Consider the following 12,603-nt stretch of genomic DNA (forward strand, 5'->3'; position numbering starts at 1 on the left):
CCTTCTCGGCTGTGGTCTTACAGGTTCATTTCATTGAGTCTCAGTTTCCTTTTCTATGAAATGGGGATCATGGCAGAACCTACCTTAAGGGGAGAACAAGCTAATGAGGAAACATAGGCAGTCGGTGCCTTTTGTTCTGGTGAAATGTTTCATTGATTTCTTGATAAGCCTGAGAAGTCTTCATCTTTTTTCCTTCTTCAATGGCTGCAATCTTCACTCATGATGTTGGTAGCACAATAGAGTTCTTAGTGAAAAATGAGTATAGGCAAGGCTGGCCATTTCTCAAGTCTTGTCAGCAAGCAAGTACAAGGATATATATACTTTTCGCTATTCTAGGAGGGGGTCACATAGGTTAGCTCATGAGCGAGTATGGGTCTGTTCCAGTAAATATTCACTTATTTGCTTATGCAGGTGTCCTCATTGTGTGCGTGTGGGGGGCAAAACATGTGCATGAACTTCGTGTCAGTGGATACTGTCCCCTGACACACTTTTATCTGGTTACATTTTTTTCCTGTCATGGCTAATTTTGGGTCATTTTTATCCTGTTATAGTAATATCCAAATATCCTGACATTCCTTCAAAAATCCTCCAGTTTTTATTTTCTCCTTACTGCCAAGAAAAAAGAGATAAAAAGACCTTACATTCTAAGTCACACACCCCGGGCCCTTCAAGAACAACTTCAGAACAGAGGGGCATCAGTTAGCTACTGCTGTGTAACAAACACTACAGTCTCAATGGCTTAAAACAATGAACACTGTTGCTCCTGAGACTACAGGTTAAAGCTGGGTGATACTTCTAGTCTCAGCTGGGCTCACTCACATGTCTGAGGTCAACTGAGAGTCCTGTAAGGAGCTTTTTGATCTGCTCTGGGCCCTCTTGTACTTTTGGGGGTCAGATGGCTGGAAGCTGGTCCAGGATGTAAGCTGGGACATCAGGGCTCTTCTCCAAGTGCTTTTACATCCAGCAGACTAACCTCCTTTGTTCACATGGTATGAGAGAGAGAGGAAGTGTGCAAGTACTCACAATTTACACCACTCACACCATCATTTCTGCCACATTCTGGCCAGAACAAGTCATGAGTTCAGCTCACTTTCAAAGTGGTAGAGAAATAGACTCATCTCTCAATGAGAAGGGCTGCAAAGTCATATTGCAAAGGGACATGAGGACAGGGAGGCCATTAATACAAAGAACCTACTACAAAAGGGAAGCATTCTGGAATGGTCAGCCTATCTCCTTTGCCACTACCCACAGCTGAGGCATGTGGGTCTTCAAATTGGCAGGTTCAGCCTTTCTCCAGGGAAGAAGGGAGGGAAGGAGGGAAGAAGGAAGAGAGGACTGGGATCTTGGTAACACTATGTCCCCTCCCCATCCTCGCCAACAGCCAAGGGTCTGGGAGGGATTCACTCTGGCACTGAGTGTTCCAGGCATCCAATTTGGAGTTCCTAATACTTAGTGAATCCCTGAGACAGTGCTGTAAGTTGGTTTAATAGGGCATTACTGGTGCATAAACTAGCAACTAATTGTTTAGCATATTTACCCACGTCTTTAAGCAACAAGATAAACACATGAAGTCTGTTCCACTGTCATTGCTGCCATGATGATCATGTTCATTTAATCCCTCTTTCAAGAACCGTATGTTAAAGGGTGTTCCTTGTCTTAATTCGGGGTGCCTGAGCTTTAGGGGACTCCATCAGAGGGAGTTAAAGGCGGTATCCCTCCAGTCTCACTGACCATCCTGTGGACTTCAGAGTCTCCTCCATGCCAGCTTCCCCACCAGCTTCTGCCTTGTCCCTGGCTGGGCACTCAACCGTCCGTTGTCATCCCCCATGCCAATCACTTGTCTGCCTGACTTGGGTGACAGCAGCCCTGGGAGTTAGATTTGGCTCCAAATCTGGGCTCCACTGTTCTTCTGAGTTGCTTCGGGACATTTTTAAAAACCTCACTGAAACTCAGCTTTCTTTTTTTTTTTTTTTTTTTTTTTTAAGATTTTTTATTTATTTATTTGAGAGAGAGACAGTGAGAGAGAACATGAGCGAGGAGAAGGTCAGAGGGAGAAGCATACTCCCCAAAGAGCTGGGAGCCCGATGCGGGACTCGATCCCGGGACTCCAGGATCATGACCTGAGCCGAAGGCAGTCGTCCAACCAACTGAGCCACCCAGGCGCCCCGAAACTCAGCTTTCTCATCTAGAAAATGGGCATTAGATGATCCAGATTGCTGGTGAGGTTCACTCAGAGTAAAAGAGGTTCACTCAGAGTCAAAGATGGCAAAGGTTGAATAATCTGGCCCCTGTTCCCTCCCTGAACTCTTCCGCTATTCAGCAACCTCTCACTCATTTTCCTCTGGCTATATGAGCCTCCTTGCTCTTCCAGGCAGGCTTCTTCCTGGGGGCTCTTAAACATGCCATTCCCCCAAGACAGCCACATGACTCTCTCCCTCACACCCTTCTTGCCTTTGCTGAAACTCACCTTCTCCCTGTCTGCCAGGTCTGTCTAGAGAACTTTGCAACACTCCCCATCCAGCTTCCCTGCTTGATTTTTCTCCTCATTACTTAGCACTGTATAATTTACTCCACAGTTCATCACATTCACACATCGTCAAAAGCAAAAGGAGCCATTAGTTTTGTACCACATAGGAGAAAAAAATACCACCAATTAAACCGTAGAACAATGTGAAGACACCATTGAAGGCAGGATATACTCTGATTTCAGACATGTTAAATGTGAGGAAAAAATCCCTGTCATAGAATTGATGAAATATGATGTATTTTACTTATTTAGGTGGTTTCTTTTCTGTTCTCCTCACTGAATGACAGAGGATCTTTGCCTGTTTTGTTCAGTGCTGGGTCCTTGGCACACAGGGCACTGCCCAGCACCTGGGAGGTGCTCACGCAATATTGTTCAACGTTGAATGCTGTCTCTTCACTTCCTAGAAAGTGCAAAACCTTAGAATTGCCTTAATACTGCCCAAATGGGTTGTATGAATACCTGGCGTGAGATACAGCATGTCAAGAAAGGGATCAGGTGGAAAAGCAGTCCCCTGGATAGTGGGAGGGAGGGAGCTCTACACATGTTGTAAATGCTCACTAAGTATTTATTCATGTATGATTCGATGGTCTGAGATGTCTTGGATCCCAAACTAAACACTGGTGTGGGGCCTCTCCAGAGCGTGGGAGCAAAGGGCTTGCCTCTGCAGGAACTCATTGCTACAGTGTGGATGGCGCCCCCTAGGGTTGGGGGGCACCCTGCTTGAATGGTCAAACACAGCCACCCTGGCTTCATGCCTCCTCCCTGTCCCCGGGATGGGACCCCATGAGAGAGGGGTGTGAACAAGTGAACATGGCGACTCATGGGACCTGTCACAGGTTGGGGAGTGGCAATTCGTCCCATCCTCACCACGGGCCTCTCACATTCAGAATTGAGACAGTCCAGGAAGGTCACATTCTGTGTGAATTTTTAGTCAGTGCTTTGTAAAAACATTAATGAAGTCTAATTTTAAATGCAAAACTGGAAATAATACAAATATTTCCCTTTACACACACACACACCAGTAAGTGGAAGGAAATTCAAGAGTCAAACACTTTCATAGAGGGCAGGCCAAAAGAATTTTAAGTTGCCCTGCGCTGCTGCCACACGATGGTGCCACGCCAGCCATAGACAGAAGTTGCCTCTTTCCTGTCCTTGTTGGCCTCTAATTCTGAGAGTGTTGAATTATGCAAGGTCTTTAGGAACACTTCCCTCACATACCCCTTGTTGTCTTGTTCAATGCATTCATTTGTTGATTTGTGCCATTTAAAATATACCACTTTGTGACACCATTTCTTCATTATTTGCTCTATAGGAGCCCCCAAACATGGAAATGGCCCAGAGTCCGTTGGCTCTGAGAGGCCCCAAAGATTTATTTTCATTGACCCAGAAGAGGCAGCATCCTCTTGGATGAGTTCCCCTATCCATACATCCCCGGAGACTTCCATGTGCACATGCACGAAGCAAATACTCCCCCACACATACCCTAGGAAAGTCTTCTGCTGGAAACCAGATGTCAGAGATAGACCAGATGCGCTCTTAGGCACCTAGAGGCTACGGGCTCCTAGGGGAGACCTCGTGGAGCAGATGATGTTTGAGCTGAGTCTTGACCTTTATTGGGTTGAGAGTGTGAACATGAACATAAAATTATTAATTACTCACCTAAGTCTTTGTCTCATTGGCAGAACTACAAGCTTCTTGTGATCAGGATACACATTTTATTCATTTATTTTTCTGCCCTTCTATTTAACATAGGAACTGGAAAGTGAATTAACTATGCAAAGCCCTGCCTGACATGTAATAAAGACTGTGTAAGCATTTGCCACCGTTATTGGTCATGGTGTTATGTTGCAAGTAACCAGAATCAACTTATACAGAATGAGCGAGTGATGTGGTGGGAAAAGGCTCAGATCAAAGACCTAAGGTTTGGATTTGAATCCAGGATGTGTCCCTGACTAGCTCTGATCCTCAATTCAATATTGATAAAATGGGGATAATAAAATCTTTCAGCCCTGGCATTTTTATGGTGAAATGAAATTTGAGAACATGGACAGAAAGCAACCAGACTGTGGAAGGTGCTCCATGCTAACTCTGTTCACCCTTCTCATGTTATGGCCCCCTAGCACCTAGCATAGGACTGGGGGGGTGTATGGGCTCAATAAATGTTTATTAATGGATTGATAAGTAATAGTCTCATTGCTTTAAGAATATTAGTCATGAGGGGCACCTGGGTGGCTCAGTTGATCATGAGTCTGTCTTTGGCCCAAGTCATGATCCCAGAGTCCTGGGATTGAGCCCCATGGGAGCCATCTTCTTCCTCTGCCCTGTCCCCAGGTGCTCATGCTCACACACACTCTCTCTCTCTCTCCCTCAAATAAATAAAATCTTAAAAAAACAAAGAATGTTAATCATAAGACATGTTCAGTGTCTTAAACTCTTAGGCAGGAATGGGAAGTATCTGACTTAAGACTCTGCTCACTGCTCAGCACGCAAGGCAGACATTACTAATCAACCATGAGATTCTACCAGTTAGGACTGGCCAGTTAGGGTCAAGCACAACTGGCCAGATGCTTCAGGTGAGGGCAGTGAACAGAAGTGAAGAGTTGGCCCTCCTATGGGTCCAGGGGAAGAATAACCAGAAGCCTTCCTGCAACTCACTTTGGCTTTGTCCAGAACTGATTGTGAAAAAATAAACTGGCTTCTGTGTTGACTCGCTTACATGAAGAGAAACCCAATTTCTTTATGATAAAATACTTCTCATACTAATGAGTCTCCCTAGAGTCTTTACAAGTTGGGGTTTGATTTGGCTTTTTGTTTGTTCTAAATTACCAGGAAGACTTTTTTTCTTTAAGTGGCAGGAAGCATCATTCCATCTGAAAAAAATCATCATGATGCCTCTCTTTCCTGGGTGGTTGACTCACTTGCTTGGCTCCAGGAGGCGCTGCCACTCAGTTCTGGTTAGGGGTGGTGCGCATGCCAGTGTGTGTGCACGCTCACAAACCACGGGCACACACACACACGCACACACACACATGCACACAAACACCTGCTAGGGGCAAAAACACGCCATGCTTGAAGTGGGTGTGTCCCCCACGCCTGGGGCTGCCGACAGAAGCCTTTCTGCAAAGGCTTGTTAATTCTTAGATGGCGGGGTGTGAATATCGTCTGACATTTCTAGCGCGTCTTCTCTGCGCTTCGTCTCGCCCACACTGAACCATGCACCTGCAGAAGGGAGCACGAGCGTGCTTGGAGCAGATGTTGTGTGCCCTGGGAATGCTTAAATATGTACTGTAACGAAGGCGTTTGTTATCCAAACACAGGACCAGAGGGAGGAGGAGCTGGTGGGGGGCATTGCTCTGGCTTCCCCAAGTCTATGTCTGAGTGACCTGGGTGGGTAGCCTGTTAAATCCCAGGCTTGGATAAAAACAAAAGGCTATCCTGGCTTTGTTTTTTTAAAACAAGCTCAGGGAGATGTTAGAGTTTATTATGGGGGGGGGGGACCCAAACAACACATGGGCTGTGGAGTCAGAGAACCCTGACTTTGAGTTCCAACTCTACCATTTAACTTAATGGGTGAGCTTAGGTCAGTTGTTTAGCTTCTCTGAGCCTCCTCACCTGATCTCTTAAAGGTATTTACCCCTCAGGATTGTGGTCAAGGCCACTAGGTTAGTGATTCATAAGCTGGATGCAGTGCTGGATATTATTTTCTTTATTTGAGCTGCTAAGTTAAGAGTGGCATGTCAGGGCAACTTTGTCCTGATACTAGAGATACTATGAACCTTTTCTAGTTGGCTCTGGTTCTCAGCTTCCTGTCCCCAACTCTCGCATTCCTGTGTGTCGTGGGGGTGGTTCCACAGGTCCACTCCCCTGCAGATCCAGCCCCTTCCCAGGCCTTGAAGGGAAAATGTATTATGTTGCTCAGTACTTTGCTGGTTGCAAGTGATGGAAAATGGGAACTTACTGATTTGTGTAATGAGAAAGTTCAAGGGTCTATCCGACTTCCTGAGGTTAGACACGAGGCACAAACACGCCATCTGAACTTGATTTTACCCTGTCTCTGTCTTCTCCACTTTCTCCAGGTTGGCTTCATTCTCAAGATTTTCCTCATGGCCACAAGATGGCTGCCGGCAACATTGGTTCATACTTAGCCTGAAAAATGTAAGTCTCTGTCCCAGCATTCTTAGCAAAATCTTGAGACATACTTTGACCAAGCAAGGTGAGGAGAGAAGGAACTAGGCACCGTGTCCAAGGAATGCATCCCACTCACAGGCTGATGACACCGGGCAGGAAGACAGTGTGCAAAGTTACCTCCCCAAAGAAAACTTGAGGGTTCTTGCTTGTCAAGGAGCGTAGGATGCTGGCAAGACACACTGCAACCATCTACTACCTGTGTCAGCCTGAAGCTGTGGTCCAAGGGGCTCAGCATTGAGCCTTCTCATTGGTGCACTCCCCTGGGACCCAGTGTCCCTGCTCTGACCACAGGTCCATGACTCAGAAAGTGTTGGGAAAATGAAATTAAAGTACCGGCTTGGGTGTTGTGAGTGATCAATGGGGTCATGTAATTAAATGCTTACTTAGCTCATTGTTTGGAGGCAGTACTTTATGCCACCAAGGTTATTTCCATCTCTGGGATGCAGGAGGAAAGAACGTCCCTGCCTCCCTGCAGGGAGATCGGGGCCTTGGGGCTGAGTTCTGGCCAATGGGCTGTAGGTGGGAATGGCATACATACTCATGTCCAGGCCTGGCTGCCTTCCATGCCGCCTCTCTCCACTGCCCATCTGGTGGAAGCAGAGTGCTCCACCAGAAACTGAAGCTGCCTTCCAAACCAGCACTAATACCTCAGTCACTGTGTGGAGGCAAGCCCCCCCAGGAGATCAACTGGCCCCAGGTACATGGGACTTTGTGAAAGCAACAACCAAACCTTTGATATGTTACATCAGTAGTTCTCCAAGTGGGGGGGGGGGCATTTGATAATATCTGGAGACATTTTGGTCTCTGTTGAGAAGTGGGGTGGGGTGAGGAAATGGCATCTAGGGGGTAGAGGTCAGGGATGCTGCTAAACACCCTACAGTACCCAGGACAGGCCACCGCAGAGAATTACTTGGCCCCAAATGTCAATAGCACCAGGGTTAAGAAACCCTGCCTTAAAATATGGACACCTTGAGAGAAAAGATTTGTTATGGCCCTATTTAGAACCCTCTAACAGCTTCTATCACACCCAGGAACAATTCTGGACCCTCCCTACCTTGATCTATAAGGCCCTGTAGGTCTCGGATCCTGCCCCGCCCCTCCTACCTCACATCCTGTCCTCTCCCCATCCCTCACTTGATGCCAAGCACCTTTGCTTCATCTGACCTGACCTTTTTTAGACCTCAAGGCCTTTGTACCTGCTGTTCCCTCTGTCTTAAATGCATTTCCCCCTGCTCTTCCAATTATGCAGGTACAAGTTACATGTCACCTGTTCAGAGACACCTTCCCTGATCACACAGTCTGTTTGAGATTCCCTTCCACCACCTCATGATTCTCCATTATCCCACCATATCACCATTATTGGTGATCACGACAAGCCCGATCTACAGTGCAGGAACGTGCTGGTTACCCGGGAGGGGACGGATCTGTTTTCCCTGTGGAACGTGAGGACACGAGGAGAGTGCCATGCCTGTGTCAATTATTTCTGTCTCTCCAGCACCTGGCACAACAGCTGGTGCCCGTGCAAGGTAAAAAATAAATGTGTTGAATGAATGAGTAGATGAGTAATGGGTAGAGAGAGCAGAGTCTTTGCAGTCAGCCACCCCTGGATTGAATTCTGGCTCTTCCACCAGCTGTGAGTCATCTTCCATCTCCAAACCTCCCATCTGCTCATCTGTAAAATGGACATTAAGAATCCCATCTCCCAGGCTGCTATGAGGATATAGGAGAACAGTGTATGCAGAGTGCTGGCATGATTCCCAGCACAGAACAGACACTTGTAAGATGTGCAGTGAATATCAGGTACATGGATAAACACACTTCCCTGTGTGCTCTCATTTTGAGGATGAACACTGGGAAGGGAGGAAGGAAATGGAGTTGGAATGCCAGAGCCCAGTTTATCCAGCGGCTTCTGCTTCTCTCTTCCTCAATGACCCTATTCTGTACCCCACCCCTTCCTGTAAGACCATGACCCTCATCCTAGTCTGCCCAAAGTCACAGGACCCAGCCTGAAGCCCGGTTTCCCTGCAGTCTGCCTCTCCTTTGCAAGATCCAGGAGCAAGGCAGCCAACACTAGGGTCCCTCTAGTGAGAGTCACAGCCCCTCCCTGTGGGTACCTCCCAGTCCCTGCCTCTATCTGCATCCATCTAGACCATGCAGGAAATGAAAGTAGGCAGCCATCCTTTGCAATAAAGAGCTCCATAACACCCTGTGATGTCTGCAAAAAGGAATGTGATTCGGGGCCTCTTTCTTTCAAGTACAGTTTCATAGCAAACTTGGGGCCATAAAGGAATTCTGAAGAGTGAGGACAGCAGGCAGGATGCAGAGAAGGGGTGAATTGGAGAGGTGGGTGCAGGAACCCCACCTTGTGAGACAGACAGGCGTGTGAGATTAGGAGCTCCCGCATGGTCTCAGCGTGGACATGGAACCTCTCTGAGCCTCATTGCCCTCAGCTGTAAAATGAAATGGCAACAGGCCCCGCCAGGTTAGGTTATTGTGAAAATCAAATGAGGTAAAACTTGCATAGCTCCATTTGACTGTGGGCTGACCCGGGTGACTTGCTTCCAAAGAGTAGGTGTGCCAAGGGTTAAAGATGTAGAGAAACCTGCAAATCGGGCCTCAAGCCAGGTGAACAAAGTTAACCTCAGTGATGAGTGACTTCAGCAGTCCCCAGCAGGCTTCACAAACTGGCCTCTGAGCAGCCTGAGCTGGACGGGGGGATACACACAAACAAGCTTTCTCTTGTCCCATCTCTGCAGCCAGGCTCTCTGGCCCTCCTTTGGCACTTCTTAATGAAGCCCCAGGCAGTTTACAACCCCAGGCTCTCTGGGGTGGAGATTTTACAGTCTCTCCTCCCAACCAGCACCTTGGCTCCATCAGCCTTCCTTTTCCAGACTGGCCATGGAGCCTGTTCTGGGTTGAAATCTGTCTCCTCCATCAAATGGTGTATTGAAGTCTGAACCCCAGTATCTCCAAATGTGGCCTTATTTGGAAATATGGTCATTAACAGATGTAATTAGTTAAAATGAAGTCATATGGAAGAAGCTGGGCCCCCTAATCCAATATGCCTAGCAGACTTACAAAGGCTTACAAAGGCCTTGTGAAGACAGACACGGGGAGAAGACCAACCAAAGACAGAGGATTAGAGTGATGCTTCCACAAGCCAAGGGACACCAAAGATTGCCAGCAAACCACCAGAAGCTAAGAGGAGGTAAGGAATGACTCCCCAGCAGACCGTAGGGCTGTAGCCCTGCTGTCACCTTGATTTCAGACTTCCATCCCCCAGAACTGTGAGACAGTATCTGTTGTTTTAAGCCACCAAGTCTGGGCCTGGGAAACTACCATGGGGCCAGAAGGAAGGGTCTGCTTTGCCCCACTTCATGGCCTTTACCATCCTCAGAGGTATACCCCGATCCAAACATTGCCAGGTCCCTGACTTGCCTTCTGTGCCCCCTCTCTGGAGCCCCCCATTTGGCTTCAGGCCCCCCTGTTCCCTCCCACCAGTGGGGATGGTATGGGGGTGGGGTTGAGTGTGGTAAGGCATCTTCCCCTGCTCTTCTCCTCAGAGGCACTGGTTGAGGTAGGGGGCAACACTCGGGATCCCATGATGGGCCTTTTTCTCCAGGTATAGAATTCTTTGTACCCTTTGTGTTCAACTGTGGCCTCAAGCACCAATTTCCCAGGTGGCAGGACAAGCCCCACTCACCATCCCTTTACCCCAGATTTGCAAGCTCAGGTGGGTTTTCCAGACCACCAGATAATCCTTGTCCCACCCCAGCTGTACCTTCAGGCTTCTGCTGGTATTCACCTGCTGGGCCCCTTGCACCCACAGTGACCTAACGACAGGTGCCTCCTTCAGAAATATTCTGGGGTCTGCTCTTATATAACATTTTCTCCCTTCCTCAGTAGAGTTAAATGGATGAATGAATAAATGAATGAATGGAAATGCACTGCGGGAAGACGGTGTGATGTTCCGGAATTAGACTGCCTGGGTTCGAATCCTGGGACCAAGACTAGCTGTGTGACCTTAGTCAAGTTACTTAACATCTCTGGCTCTCAGTTTCCTCATCTACAAAATAAGGATAATAACAATACATACTCTTGAAGTCATTGTGGGGAATTCAGTGAGATCTTGCCAACAACCGATTTGGGGCCTGATGCCAATAAAGGTTAGTTTCTTCGTCATCCAGGGCCCAAGTCTCGGTATCTTTCTGCCTCATCCTGTGTCTGTGCTTAGAACCTAATTTCCTTAGGTCCAGCCTAATCTTTTTCCACCCACTGGGTTCAGCTAATTCATCCAGTGCTGAGTAATTTATTATCACAGGCAGTGCTCTGGAGACAGACCAAAGGTTAAGACGCTACGGGCTAGACTCATGGGGGAGAGGCACATTTTTAGTCTGAGGAAACAGGATATGTAGAAAAATGGTACACATGCCAAAAGGGGGTTGGGATGAAGAACCTCTTAACTGCCCATTAAAGCCTCAGATAGCAACACAGGTGGCAGCCTGCAGCTAAGCGGCTCTGAGACTTTGTGTTGGAAAAAATGACTCCAGGACCCCCTTTAAAAAGAAGAGCGTGGTTTGGTGGCCGTGTCCACAGGGAACTAGCTGCTGTGTGTTTCAGAAAGTATCCTCTCTCCCCCTTCTTTAAGGCACCTAGGAGATTTGACAAAATCCACTTAAGAGATGAGCAGGAAGAAGATAATTGGTCTCCCACCCAGTCCCACCCCCGGGGACCCAGCAGGGGGACAAAATGGACCTCAGAACGCTGCAAAATATGCAGCGTCATAACACAGACTGTCTTCAAGTGTGTGCCTTCTGCTGTGAGAAAACCAGCACTGTGCAAAAACTTCTGTATTCTCCAAGTGATGCATGCACAGCGCCCGTCAGCTGGCAAACCGTTTCTGTACCCTGGATCTCCAACATCCTTTGCGTCCAACCGGGTGCAAGAGCTGAGGCACAGAGGGGTGAGGCGACGTTCTCGAGGTAACTGAAGGGGTGCAGCTGGGACCAATCCCAAGCTCCTTGGAGGACAACCTGTGCTCTCTCTCACCAGGCTGGAGTACCTCTTTTCCTCTAGAACAAACCCAGGTCTGTGGTGTGTGGTCTGGCATCCAGTTGAGAAGATGACACCCTAGGAAGAGAATGACCTGGTAAAGAACATAAGGAGCTGTGGCCTCAATTTTCATATTTGGTAGCAGAAGGCAATTCCAGATGGACCCAGATGTTTGGAAAGCATCGAAGGAAGATTTTGAGGAAACAGGATATGGGAAAAATCACGGGTGTGTTCAGAGGGCATTTCGATCAGTCCAAGATGAAGCTTTCTCTGCTTCTCCAGACCTTGAAGTGTGTGAGGCTGAGGGAAATAACGGAGGTTCCTTGTTTTTTTTCTTAGTAATTTCAGTGGCTTGGTAGGAATTAAAGTCAGCTGGATGCCACTCTGGTGAGAACTTCTGGTAAAGGTGATGGTATAAACCTGCCTAACGAGCATGAGGATGACAGCAAAGGACCATGACAGGCATTACACAGAGAAAGCTAAACCCTTGGGGTCTTCTGGGCATCCATAAACAACTAAACTTTCTTTCCAGCTGTCCAAGATCAGGACCCCCTGAATGGCATCATTGCCAGCGGTCAGCTGGGCAAGAAAATTAAAGTTCATGATTTCCAGTCCGTCTTTGTCTTCTCCTTCTCCCCCTTTCCCTTTTTCTTTTATGTAATTCCTTTCTAGCCATTTTCAGATGGTTCCCCTCTTCACAAGGAAGTAATGTGCACAAAATTAATCCAGTGTCTTTGAGTTATTCTTTGACTCTAGGCTCCAGCACAAGCTAGCTGGCAAAGGCCCTCTGGCATGTCACTTAACCTCTTGGGTCTTGTTTTTCTCCACTGTAAAAT

Source organism: Mustela nivalis, assembly GCF_964662115.1.
Source record: "Mustela nivalis genome assembly, chromosome: 1".
Classification (NCBI taxonomy): domain Eukaryota; kingdom Metazoa; phylum Chordata; class Mammalia; order Carnivora; family Mustelidae; genus Mustela; species Mustela nivalis.